We start from the raw sequence: 13710 nt of genomic DNA on the forward strand, positions 1-13710 counted from the left end.
CCACCACATCTCTCCAAATCGCCCCCAAACCTCTCCATTCCACTCTCCCTTCTCTGCGTCAGATTGAGACGGAAGGTCCAGCGAGACAGAATGTTAGATAGAGAAGGAGGGAGAGTGGACAGAGATCAATCCAGGGAAGGAGAGAGAGACAGGGAGATGGAGTGATAGAAAGAGAGAGAGATAGTCAGAACAGAGGGAGAGAAAGGGAAGAGCGAAAATTAGGGGTGGAAAAGAGAGAGATAAAGTCACTCAGAGGGAGAGGGAGATGCGAGAGAGAAACAGACAGAGGTAGAGAGTGACAGTCACACAGAAAATTGAGAGAGGGAGAGAGTCAGCCGGGGGAGAGAAAGAGAGTAAGACTGAGAGAGTCAGGGAGAGGGAGAGAGAAAGAATCGGACACAGGGAAATTGGGACAAGCAGAGAGACAGAGGGGAGAGAGAGTAGGAGGGAGGGAGACAGCAAGATTCAGACAGAGGGTAAGAGAGAGAGAGACAGGGAGTGGATCCGGCACAGACAGAGAGTGTCAGAGAAAGGAAGCAGTAGTGAGAATCAGACAGGTGGGGGTAAGATAATGTCAGGGAGAGGGGGAGAGAGAGAGAGAATCAGACAGAGGGAGAGCGAGCGAATCAGACAGAGCTAAAGAGAGTGGGAGAGTCAGGTAGCTGTTGAGAAAAAGACATTGAGAAAGAGAATTTGACGAGGAGTGGAGCGAGCGAGAGAGTGAGTCAGGGTGAGGGGGTGAGAGAGACAGAGTGAATGGTTCAGAGAGAGAGAGACGGCGAGAGACAACAGGACAGATGCAGAGTGAGGGAGGGGGAAGAGAGAGAGGGAGAGTCAGGCAGCGGGTGAGAGAGACATACAGAGGGAGGGTGTTAGACAGAGGGAGAAGGACAGAGAACGACAGGCAGAGGGAAAGAGAGAGAGGTGATCAAGGAAAGGGAGACAAAGAGTCAGAAAGAGAGAGAGGAGGAGAGATTGTTCGAGAGAGGGAGAGAGAGCGAGACGGAGAGCGAGATAGCAAGAGAGACAGAGAGAGTCAGAGAGAGTCAGAGAGAGGGAGTGGGTGCAGGAGAGAAAATCAGACAGAGGGAGATAGAGAGGGGAAGAGAGTCAGGCGTAAGGATAGCGAGGGAAAGAGAGAATCAGTCAGAGGATAAGAGTGAGAGAGGGCGGGCGAGGGAGAGAGATAGAGGCAGAGAGCAAGTCCGACAGAGGTAGTCGGGGGGGGGGGGAGAGAGAGAGAGAAAGAGTCAGCCAAATGGACATGGAGAGTGTCAGCGACAGGAGGAGAGAGAGAGAGAGAGAGAGAGAGAGAGAGAGAGAGAGAGAGAGACATAAATAGAAGAGCGAGTCGAACATAGGAAGAGGGAGGGAGCATCAGTCATGTAGAGGAAGAAGAGAGACAGAAAGAGAGAAAGAGCGTCTGACAGCGGGGACGGGAGGGAGAGAGAAAAATGTGAGTCAGACAGAGGGATAAGGAGAAAGACACAGTCAGTCCGAGAGGTCGGGGGTGGGGGGGGGGGGGGGGCGGCGGGGAGAGAGAGAAAACGACACAAGGAGAGGGAGTAAAAGAGGAAAAGAGGAAGAGAGAGAGATTCAGACAGAGTGAGAATGAGAACCAATCACGAAGGGGGAGAGGGAGTGTGTGTCAGCAAAGAGGAGAGAGACAGACAGACAGTGGGGGAGAGATAGAAGACAAAGTCCGACAGAAGAAGAGTGAGACAGTGAGTCAGACTGAGGGAAAGACAGAGACAGAGTTTTCAATAGAGGGAGGAGGAGAGGGGGAGAAAGGGATGGATAGAGGGAGAGTCAGACCGAGGGAGAGGGAGAAAGAGAGAGTCAGGTAGAGAGGAGAGAGAGACAGTGAGAGAGACAGAGTCAGGGAGAGGGAGAGAAAAATGAGGATAGAGAATGAGAGAGAGACAGCCGAATGGAGAGAGAGAGAGAGAAAGGAAGACGGAGAGAATGTGCGTCAGGGTAAAGGAGAGAGACAGACAGACGGTGGGACAGAGGGATAGAGAAGAGAGAATCGGACAGATGGAGAGTGAGTGTGAGAGAGACCGAGGGTAGAGAGAGAGCGAGAGAGGGGGAGACACAGAGTCGGATATTAAGGAAAGAGTGACAGAGGGAGTGAGAGAGAAAGAGACCCCAAAATTCGCAGAGACGAAGCTAGATAGCCACGGATAGTGTGCGACAGAGGAAGAGGGAGAAAAAGACTCAGAGAGAGGGAGAGGGAGAAAGTGAGATGCAGAGTTAGAGAGAGGAAGAGAAAGTGAGAGAGCTCGTTCGGGATAAGGAAAGGCAGAGTAAGACCGAAGGCTAGAGAGAAAGAGAGAAGAGGGTGTTAGACAGAGGGAGACAGTCAAAGAGGAGGAGAGGGAGAGAGGCTGAGAGGGAGAGAGTCAGAGATGGGGCAGCGGGAAGAAGAGAGAGAGTCAGATCGTCGGAGAGAGAGACATAGAGAATGCAGAGCGAGTCGGACAGAAGGAGAGAGTGTGTGTATGTGTGTGTATTCGAAATGGGGAGAGGGCCAGAGCGAGAGAGATCCAAAGAGAGAGAATGTCAGACAGCGGGGCAGAGATAGAGACAGAGGGAGAGTGTGTGAGAGGGAGGGAGAGAGGGAGAGTCAGACCGAAGGGGAGGGAGATAGAAAGAGAGATTGCGCCAGACAGAGGGAGAAGGAGAGTGAGAGACAGATTCAGACATTCAGAGGGAGAGAAAGAGTATCACGGAAATTGAGAGAGAGTGTCAGACAGAGGGGAAGAGAAAGAGATGGAGAGATAGAAGATCGAAACTGAGAGGGGGAGAGAAGGAGTGTTTGACAGAGGTGCGGCAGAGGAGAGCGAGCGAGAGGGGGCGAGGGAGACGATGGGGGGTAGAGATAGAGAAGAGAGAGGCTGACAGAGGAGAGGGAGCGAGCGGGACAGCGAGCGAGAGAGGGAGAGAAAGGAACAGAGGAAGAGCCCAACCGAGGGAGAGGGAGAAAGAGATTCAGACAGAACCAGAGGGAGACAAAAAGACAGATAGACGCAGGGAGACTGAGCGAAAAGCAGGGAAAGAAAATGAGAGAGAGAGTCAGAAAGACGGAGGAGAGTGAGTGAGAGAGTCAGGAGGAGGCAGTGCAAATGTGTGTCAGGAAAAAGAGGACAGAAAGACAGTGGGAGAGTGGGAGAGAGAGAGACAGTCGAAGAGAGGGAACGTGGGAGAAAGAGAGGGTGCGAGAGAGCAAGAGAGAGAGAGAGAGGCAAGGAGGGAGAATCAAACAGAGGAATTGGGAGTAACAAAGAGCCAGACAGAGGAAGAGCGAGACAGAGAGATAGACAGACAGAGGCAGATGAAGGAAAAGAGAAGACAAGAGAAATAGAAAGAGAGTCAGTCAGAGTGAGAGTGAGAGAATCAGGAAGAGGGAGAGAGTGTGCGTCTGGGGAAGGGTGAGAGAGACAGACAGAGGTTAGAAAGAGAGAAAGATGGAGTCAGGCTGAAAGAGAGAGAGAGAGAGAGAAGGGGAGAGTCAAATCAGGGAGAGGGAGAGATAAAGAGAGAGTGAGCCAGGCTGAATGAGACGGAGACGGAAATGACAGACAGAGTCAGACAGGCAGAGGGAGAGATACGGATTCACCGAGTGGGGATTAGAGAGAGACAGAAGAGCGAGCAGGAGAGAGATTGTTCGACAGAGGGACTGGAGAGGGAGAGAGAACGAGAGGCAGCTAGAAAAAGAGCATCAGATAGCGAGACAGGGAGCGAGAGAGGATGAGAGAGATGGAGAGACAGAGAGTTAGACCGAGGGAAAGGGAGAAAGAGAGAGTCACGCAGAGAGGGGGAGAGGGGGAGAGGGAGACAGACGCAGGGAGAAGGGGAGAAAAAGAGTGAAAGAGAACAAGTGATAGAGTCAGATGAGGCAGAATGAAAAAGGGAGTCAGCAAGAGACTGAGCAAGTGTGTATCAGGGAACGGGAGAGCGGGATAGACAGACAATGGGGGGTAGAGATAGAGAAGAGAGAGGCTGACAGAGGAGAGTGAGTCAGTGGTGTAGACAGACCGTGAGAGGAAGAGGCTGAGCAAGTGTGTAACAGGGAACGGGGGAGAGACAGACAGACAGTGGGAGGGAGATATATAGAAGAGAGAGTCAGACAGAGAAAGTGGGAGAGTCAGAGAGAGAGAGTGTGAGAGGGGGTATGAGAGAGCGAGAGAGGGAGAGACAGAGACAGGCAGAGGGGCAGCAGAGAATAATGAAATAGAATGAGGGAAAGACTCAGACAGGGAGAGGGGGAGAGAGTCAGTAAGAGGGAGAGAGAGTGTCTGTCAGGGAAAGGGAGAGAGAGATAGAAACAGGCAGTGGGAGAGAGATAGAGAAGAGAGACTCAGATAGAGGACAGTGACAGAAATGTAGAGAGAACATGGGGAGAGACAAAGCGAGAGAGGGAGAGAGAGTCAGACGTTAGAGAAAGAGTGAGAGAGGCAGAGAGCGGGGAGAGAGAGTCAGGCAATAAGAGACATGGAGGTAGAGAGACACAGAAAGAATGAGAGCGTCAGGCAGAGGGAGGTAGAGGGAGAGAATCAGACAGAGATTGAGAGGGAGAGATTCAGACCGAAGGAGGGAGGTGGAAAAAGACAGAGAGGGAAGGGAAAATAGAGAGTCACACAGAGACATGGAGAGGGAGAGTATCGGGAAAGAAAGAGAGAGTCAGACAGTGGTAGAGAGACAGAGAGAGAAAAGAGCGAGTAAGGTAGAGGGGACACAGAGAGAGAGAGAGAGTATTCGACAGGAGGAGACAGGGAGAGGGCGAGATAGCGAGAGAGACCGAAAGAGAGATAGTGTCGGTTACGGAGGGAGACAGGGAGAGAGAAAGAGGGAAAGACGGAGAGTCAGACAGAGGGAGAGGCAGATAGAGTCTTAGAGTCATAGAGATGTACAGCATGGAAATAGACCCTTCGGTCCAACCTGTCCATGCCGACTGGATATCCCAACCAAATCTCGTCCCACCTGCCAGCACATGGCCCATATCCCTCTAAACCGTTCCTATTCATATACCCATCCAAATGCCTCTTAAATGTTGCAATTGTACCAGCCTCCACCACATCCTCTGGCAGCTCATTCCATACACGTACCACCCTCTGTGTGAAAAAGTTGCCCCTTAGGTCGCTCCTATATCTTTCCCCTCACACCCTAGACCTATGCCCTCTAGTTCTGGACTCCCACAAATATGAGAAACGTAGACACAGGGAGATGGAGAAAAAAGAGGGAAAGAGAAAGAGAGAGAGTCAGACAGAGGGAGAGTGAGAGAGAATCAGGAAGAGGGAGAGAGAGTGTGAGTCAGGGAAAGGGAAAGAGAGTCAGACAGTGGGGGAGAGTAGGAGAGAGAAAGTGTGTGTGAGAGACAGAGAGGAACGAGTCAGAGGGAGGGGAGACAGAGCGTGTGTTTAACGTGGGGGCAGAGGGAGAGAGAGCGAGAGGGAGCATGAGAGAGAGCGTCAGACAACGGGGCAGGGAGATAGAGAGAAAGAGAGACCGTGAGAGGCAACTGAGAATGATAGAGTGTCCGACAGAGAGAGAGACTGAGAGAGACAGAGTCAGGAAGACGCATTCAGAGTCAATCATTCAGCAAGAGAAAGATAGAGAGACACGTATAGAGAGAGTAGGGACGTGTGAGATGGAGAGTTACAGAGAAGGAGAGAGAGTGCGAGTGTGTGTCAGGGATAAGGAGAGACAGATTCTGACCGATGGGTAGAGAAAGAAGAGAGAGCGAGACAGAGGGAGAGGGAGAGAGAGCTAGACACAGGGAGATGGAAAAATAAAGAGGGCAAAATAAAAAGAGAGACAGTCAGACAGAGGGAGCGTGACAGAGAGATTAAGAAACAGGGAGAGACAGTGGGTTGCAGGGAAATGAAGAGAGAGAAAGAATCAGACAGAGGGAAGAGAGAGAGTGTCAAACATTCAGGAAAAGGGAGATAGGGACAGGATATGTGAGTATATATATATAATATTATATATATATATATATATATATATATATATATATACACACACACTGTGTGTAGAGACAGAGTCGGAAAGAGATAGAGTCAGTCTGACAGAAGGAGAGTAAGATGGTGAGATGGAAACTCAGACAGAGGGAGAGAGAGTAAGAGAGCGTTTCAAGAGAGGAAGAGACAGAGACAGAGTCAGAGGGAGTGGGAGGGAGAGATTCATAGAGACAGATTGAGAGGATGATATTGAGGAAAAGAGGAAGATGTAGAGAGGAGGGAGAGTGTGTCAAGGAAAGGGCGGGACAGAGGGTCAGAGGGGTAAAGAGAGAAGCGACAGTCAGATAGATAGATAGATAGATAGATAGATAGATTGATAGATAGATAGATAGATAGATACTTAGATAGATAGATAGATAGATAGATAGATAGATAGATAGATAGATAGATAGATAGATAGATAGATAGATAGATAGATAGATAGATAGATAGATAGATAGATAGATAGATAGATAGATAGATAGATAGATAGATAGATAGATAGATAGATAGATAGATAGATAGATAGATAGATAGATAGAGCCATCAGATGGACACGGAGAAAGAGAGTGTCAGAGAGAGGGAAAGGGAGAGACAGAGTCAAGTAGACGGGGGAGAGAGTCAGGGAGACAGAGTGAAATAGATGGGGTTAGACAGGGAGAGAGAGAGAGTAATGGAGTCAGTCAGACAGAGAGAGAGGGAGGCAGAGAGACTCAGACTCATGGAGAGAAAGAGAGAGGAAGACAGACCAACAGAGAGGGTGAGGGTGGATGAGATACAGAGTCAGACACGCAGAGGGAGAGAGAATATCAGGGAAAGGGAGAGAGAGTCAAACAGTGTGAGAGCGAGGGGGGGAGAGAGAGAAGCGAGTCAGACGGGGTGGGAGAGACATACAGAAACAAGTGTGTTCCAAAGAGGGAGGAGGTAGAAGGAGAGGGAGCGAGTGCGAGAGAGTTTCAGGCAGTGGAACAGGGAGGGAGAGAGAGAGCGGGAGAGACTGAGTGTCAGACAGAGGGAGATGAAGAAAGAAAGAGTCAGAAGAGAGAGAAAGTGAGAGACAGACACAGCGAGAGCGAGAGAAAAAGAGGGAAAGAGAATGAGGGATAGTCAGGCAGAGGGACAGTGAGATACACAGAGTCAAGAAGAGGGAGAAAGAGTGTGTAACATGGAAAAGGGAGAGAGAGTGACAGAGACAGTGGGAAAGAAAAAGAGACAGTGGACCAATGAGAGAGTGAGGGAGAGAGAGTTTAAGGGGGAGGAGAGAGTCCGAGAGAGGGAGAGAGAGAGTCAGACTGACAGAGGGAGAAGGAGAGAAAAAGAGGGAAAATGAATGAGAACGGGAGTCAGACAGAGGGAGAATGAGAGAGTGAGGGATAGCAAGTAAGAAGTGGGGAGAAAGAGAGGCAGAGAGTAGGGAAAGGGAGAGAGAGTCGGCCAGAGAGAGAGTCAGACAGTCGGAGAGAGGAAGATGGAGAGTGACACGGATAGAGAGAGAGAGTCAGGCAGAAGGAGAGGGAGACAGAGAGGCGGACAGAGAGAGGGAGAGTATCAGACCGATGGACAAGTAGGGAAGTTGACAAGTCGAGTCAGAGAGAAGTAGGGAGAGGGAAAGGAAGAGAGAGATGGTGTTAAACTCGGAGAAGGAGAGAAAGCATCAGACTGACAGAGGGAGAGAGTATGGAAGAGAAGGAGAGGGAGGGAGAGAACATCAGGGAATGGGAAAGACAGAGAGATTCAGAGGTGTAGAGAAGAGAGACAGAGAGAGAGAGAGAGAAGTGACAGACAGACAGAAAAGGAGGAAGAGACAGAGAAAGAAATCAGAGGGAGAGGAGTAGAGATATTGTCATACAGTGGGAGACGGGGGAAGAAAGAGAGAGAGAGTCAGATGGAGGGGAGAAATAGTTTGAGAGGGAGAGAGTCAGGGAGAGGGTGAGAGAGATGAAGGTAAAGAGGAAAAGCGAGGGATAGAGTCAGATAGAGAGAGAGGGCGACAGAGATAGACCGACACAGGCAGAGGGAGAGAGAAAGAAAAAGGCAGTCAGACTGTGGCAGGCGGTGAGGGAGAGTGAAAGAGGTAGTCAGGCAGGCACTGGGAGAGAGGAAGTGTCAGGGAAAGGGAGTGAGTGACATAGACAGAGGCAGAGAGAGAGGCAGACAGTGGGGGCCAGTGGAGAGAAAGAACAGCGAGTCAGACAGAGGGCGATAGAGAGAGTGTGTTAAACGGGGGTGGTAGGAAGAGAGTTAGCGAGAGAGAGCGACTGTCAGACAGATGGGCAAGGAGGGAGAGATGGAGAGAGAGAAAGACAGAGGGAGGGAGAGAGACAGAGGGAGTCAGACAGCGGAAAAGGGAGAGAGACTGTCAGACAGAAAGAGAGACAGAGAGGGAGCCACACAGGGAAAGGGAGAGAAACAAATAGTGGGCGGGTGTGTCGCGGGACAGAGACACAGAGAGACAGACAGAGGAAAGACTCGGACAGAGGAAGAAAGATAGAGAGATTCGGACAAAATGAGCGGAAGGGAGAGTGTTAGACAGAGGTATTGAGAAAGATAGCGAGAGAGAGTCAGACATCGGGACAAGGAGGAAAAGAGCGGGAGAGAAAGAGAGAAGGAACACCGTTAGTATCCCATCCAAGTACGTCTGCAGGAAGTGCACCCATATCTTCCTCCTCCAAGACTGTGTTCAGGAACTGGAGCGGGAGCTGGATGAACATCGGATCTTTCGGGAGGCAGAGGCTGTGATAGATAGGAGTTAGAGGGAAGCAGTTATTTCGAGGCACGAAGAAAGTTGTTTGAAGGAGGAAAATAACTGTCAGTGTAGGGATCGCCTGTGGTCGTTCCCCTGATAAAGAAGTGTACCATTTTGGATACTGTTGGGGGGTGACTTACCAGGGGTATGCAGTGGGGTGCACGTCTCTGCCACAGAGTCTGCCTCTGTTGCACAGAAGGGAAGGAGGGAAAAGAGGAGAGTGTTAGTCATTGGGCACGCGATAGTTACAGGGTCAGATAGAAGGTTTGTTGTTAATGAACGAGACTCACATTGCTCTGTTGCCTCCCAGGTGCCAGGGTTCATGACATCTCGGATCGTGTCTTTGCGGTTCTGTGGGGAGATTGGTCCAACCCCAAGCCATAGTCCATATAGGTGCAAACGACATAGGGAGAAAGAGGGACAGGATGTAAGACAGGATTGCAGGGAGCTAGGGTGGAAGCTGAGAGCTAGAACAAACAGAATTGTTATCTCTGGTTTGTTATCTTTTCCACGTGATAGTGACGCATGGAGCAAGGAGGGACATCAGCTGAACACGTGGTTGTAGGGATTGTGCAGTAGGGATGTTTTCAGATACATGGATAATTAGAGCTCATTCTGTGGAAGGTCGGACCTCTACAACAGGAGGGTTTTCACTTGAATCGGAGGGGTACTAATATTCTGAGTGAGGAATTGACTGGTGCTATTCGGGTGGGATGAATCGAGCTCAGCAGGGGCATGGGAACCTGAGGTATAGTTGCATTGCACAGCAGGGTGAGAGTAGGGATGGCATGGAGAGGATTTCACGGGGATCAGAATGTGCTAGCAAAATGCTAGCTGGTTTGAAGTGTGTTTGCATCAATGAAAGAAGCATCAAAAATAAGGCAGGTGAGCTTGCAGCGCGGATATGTACCTGGGACCTCGATATTGTGGGCATTTCAAAGACATGAAGAGACCGTGGTCAGGAATTGATGTTGCCGGTTACACAGTTTAAATCTTTCATTATGAACAGGAAAGGAGGTAAAAGAGAGGGAGGTGTGGCCGTCTTACTCAACGACAGTATAACCGTGACCTTCGACGAAGACTCGTCCACTGAGGTAGTATGGGCTGATTTTAGAAACGGGGAGAAGAGGTCACTCTGCAGGGAATCTTTTTATATGCTTCCACAGAGTTCCAGGGATGTGGTAGAGAGGATCTGCAAAATGATTCTGGGTAGGAGTGAAACGAACAGGGTGGTCATTATGGGGGAGTTTAACTTGCCCATCATTAACTGGACATACTACAACTCTTGCAGATCAAATGGATCTGTTTTTGTCCAATGTGGGCAGGAGGGGTTCATGACACATTATGTCGAAGGGCCGACAAGATGGGAGGCTTCACTGGATCTGGTGCTTGGTAATAAACGAGGTCAGGTGTTTGGTTTAGTGGAAGGTGAGCACTTTGGTGAAAGTGACCATAATTCGGTTACATTTAGCTAAGTGATGGAAAGGAATAGGTACATGCCACAGTGCAAGAATTATAAGTGGGGGAAGGACAATCATAATGCGAGTAGTCAAGCCTTAAGCTGCGTAGAATGGAGAAGCAAAATGCAGGGAATGGGGGCAATTGAAATGTTAAGCTGTTTGATGGAAGAGATATTGCATGCCCTTGATATGTATGTCCCTGTCAGACAGGGAGGAAGCGATAAGGTAAGGGAACCGTGGTTTCCTACTGAACTTGTTAAGCAGAAGAAGGAAGGTTATATGACAATGACACGAGATTGTTCAGATGAGGCGATGGAGAGTTACTGATTAGGTATGAAGGATTGAAAGAGAGAGTTAAGAAGAACAAAGAAAGGACATGAAAAGACTTTAGCAGGGAGAATAAACGGGACCCCTAAATCTTTATCTAGGTATGTGAGTAATAAAAGGATGACGAGGGGAGGAATAATGTCAGTCGAAGACAGAAGTGGGAAGTCGTGTGTGGGCCCTGTGAAGATTGGAGAGGTGTTAAACTAACATTTCTCATTGGTATTCATTCAGTAAACGGAGGATATTGTGGAGAAGAACAATAAAATATGAGATATTTGACTAGAAATTATTAAGTAAGGAAGGAAGAAGTGTTACTATTTCTCGAATGAGTGGAAGTAAAGAAGTGGATCAGGGTAAGGCAGTTGACGTAGTGTACATGGACTTCAGTAAAGTCTTTGATAAGTTTCCACTTGGTCGGCTGTTGGAGAAAATGCAGAGACATGGGATTGAGGATGACTTAGAAGTTTGGATTAGAAACTGGCTTTCTGTCGAAAGGCAGCAAGTGGTGATTGATGGGAAATATTCAGCCTGGAGGCCGGTTACTAGTGGTGAGTCACTAGGATGTGTTTCAGGACCACTGTTTGTCATTTTTATAAATAAGTTAGATGCAGGCATAGGTAGCCGGTTATTAGGTTTGCAGATTACACTAAAGTCGGTGGAGGACTGGACAATAGGAAAGACTGTTGCAGGGGCACTTGGATAAACTGCAGAATTGGGCTGAGAGCTGGCAAATGGAGCGCAATGCACATTGATGGAAGGCGACTTATTTTGAGAAGAATAACCGGAAGGCAGAATACTGGGTCAATGGAAAGATTCTCAGTCGTGTGTATGTGCAGAGTGATCTTGGAGTCCACGTACATTGATCCCTAAAAGTTGCCAACGGGGTTGATAGTGCTATGAAGAAGGCATGCAGTGTGTTAGGTTTTATTGGTAGAGGGATTGAGTTCCGGAGCAGTAATTTCATGCTGGAACTATACAAATCACTCGCGCGGCCGCACTTGGAATATTGTGTACAGGTCTGGTCGCCCCAATACAGGAAGGATGTGGAAGCATTTTAAAAGGTTGCAGAGGAGTTTTACCAAGAGGTTGTGTGGTCCGCAGCGAAGGTCTTATTTCGAAATGCTGACGGACGTGGGTGTGTTCTCATTGGAAAGGAGAATGCTAAGGCGAATTTGATCGATATACAAGATCAGAGGATTAGTTAGGGTAGACAGTGAAAGACTTTTTTCTAAGATGTTGACGTCAGCTTATACGAGTGATATAACTACAAATTGATGGGTGATAGATTTCAGGCAGGTTTCAGAGACTGGTTCGATACTCAGTGAGTGGTCAGGGCGTGGAATGTCCTGCCAGCCAATGTAGTTAACTCAGTGACATGAGGGACATTTAGTCAATCCTTGGATAAGCACATAGATAATGATGTGTTAGTGTGCTGGGATGGGCTTAGGCTAGTTAACAGGTCGGTGCAACATCATCGGCCAAAGGGACCGTTCTGCGCTATATTTTGCTATGTTCAATGCTCTATATTGCAATTGATACTACAGCTCGACAAATCATTGCTCAGACGTTACGTAGAGTATTTTGTTCAGCTCTGGGTACCTTATTTGGGTGGCCATGCTGGTTCATTCGGTATTCAAATAATTCATAACTTCAGAACCCATAACACGGGACTGAAAGTAAATTGTCCTTTACGATGGTCCCAGCTCAAGAAGAATAACATGGTTTATTAAAAGGTATTGGAAGCATAGGATAGACATTCTGGAAAAAAACACTTTGAATTGAGTGATTCTACTTCTCAGTCAAAAAGTATAAATCTCTCTATTCCGCACTCTCTCTCTCTTCTTATCTAAATTTGGAGTGCTATTTCATCTGACTATCACCTTGCTCTTATCCCAAATGTCATTCCCTGAAGGTGCTTCTTCGGTTCAAAATAACAGTCTTCTATTCCACCTCTCCCCTAAAACCTGTCACACAGGTCTATAAGTCTATAGAAACACTGAAATGACAGGAGATGGTGAAAATGCGAAACTAAAACAGAAATTGCTGGGAAAGCTCAGCACGTCGATTAGTATCTGTGAAGAGAAATCAGCATTAACGTTTCGGGATCCCGTTCCCAGCAGCTTTGGCATCACACTTTTCATCCACTTCTCGCAGACAAGCTCGAGTGCTTTTAAGGGGACTTCAATCCCCACATCCACACCTCTACTGGTCATGAGACAAGGACCTCACATATTCGGAGAAATCGCACACGACGCACGAGCAAGGATGGCTTTGGAGCGAGACTGTCTCCCTCAATGTCATTGGCCGGTTATCATAGCAGGCTGTTTGTCTATTGGTGGAAGCATTTAAACATCATTATGTCAAACTCATGCGTCATCACGTATTCCTCCCAATTTCATGACACTGTGACCAGTCGGGCGCACTGGAGGACCCGAACCACTCTGGAACTCCAGCCAATGAGAGCTCCCTATTGTCTGAGCGTGAACTTGAAACATGAGCTTGCGAAGTTGATTCTTCCTGCACAGCAAAGCAGGTTTGGAGAGGTTAAGCTATATGGTGAGGCAGAGTGGGCTGGAGCTGTTTTTCGTGGAGGTATGAGCTATATACTTACAGAAGTTATAAATTTATGACGGGTATGGATAGGGCAAATAGACAAGATCTTTTCACTCAGGTTGGGCAATTCAGAACGAGAGGATACGGGTTTGAAGTGACGGGTGAACGAGCTAAAAGTGACCTTACGGGCATTTTATTCATGCAGACGGTTGTGAGGGTATGGAATGACCTCTCAAAAAAAGTCGTCGAGGCTGATATAATTGCATTGTTTAAAGGCATCTGCGTGGATATGTAAATGGTTGAGAGGAATTATGGGCCAAGTTGTGAGCAGATCATGTGAGGATATGTGGTTGGCATGGATGGGTTGGAGCGAAGCATCTGTTTCTGTCTGTAAATCTCTGACTTTATCTGTAAGCAAACAGTTTCTCCTGACATTCTCTTCAGTAAAATCGAATGTGAAATGATTTACTTGCAGCAACCGAAAGAGAACATAGAACATAGAAAAATACAGCGCAGTACAGGCCCTTTGGCCCTCGATGTTGCGCCGATCCAAACCCACCTAACCTACACTAGCCCATTATCCTCCACATGCCTATCCAATGCCCGTTTAAATGCCCATAAA

The sequence above is a fragment of the Chiloscyllium plagiosum genome, unplaced genomic scaffold (assembly GCF_037043375.1).
Source record: "Chiloscyllium plagiosum isolate Xiang-an unplaced genomic scaffold, Cpla_swu_hap1 HiC_scaffold_39, whole genome shotgun sequence".
NCBI classification, from domain to species: Eukaryota; Metazoa; Chordata; class Chondrichthyes; order Orectolobiformes; family Hemiscylliidae; genus Chiloscyllium; species Chiloscyllium plagiosum.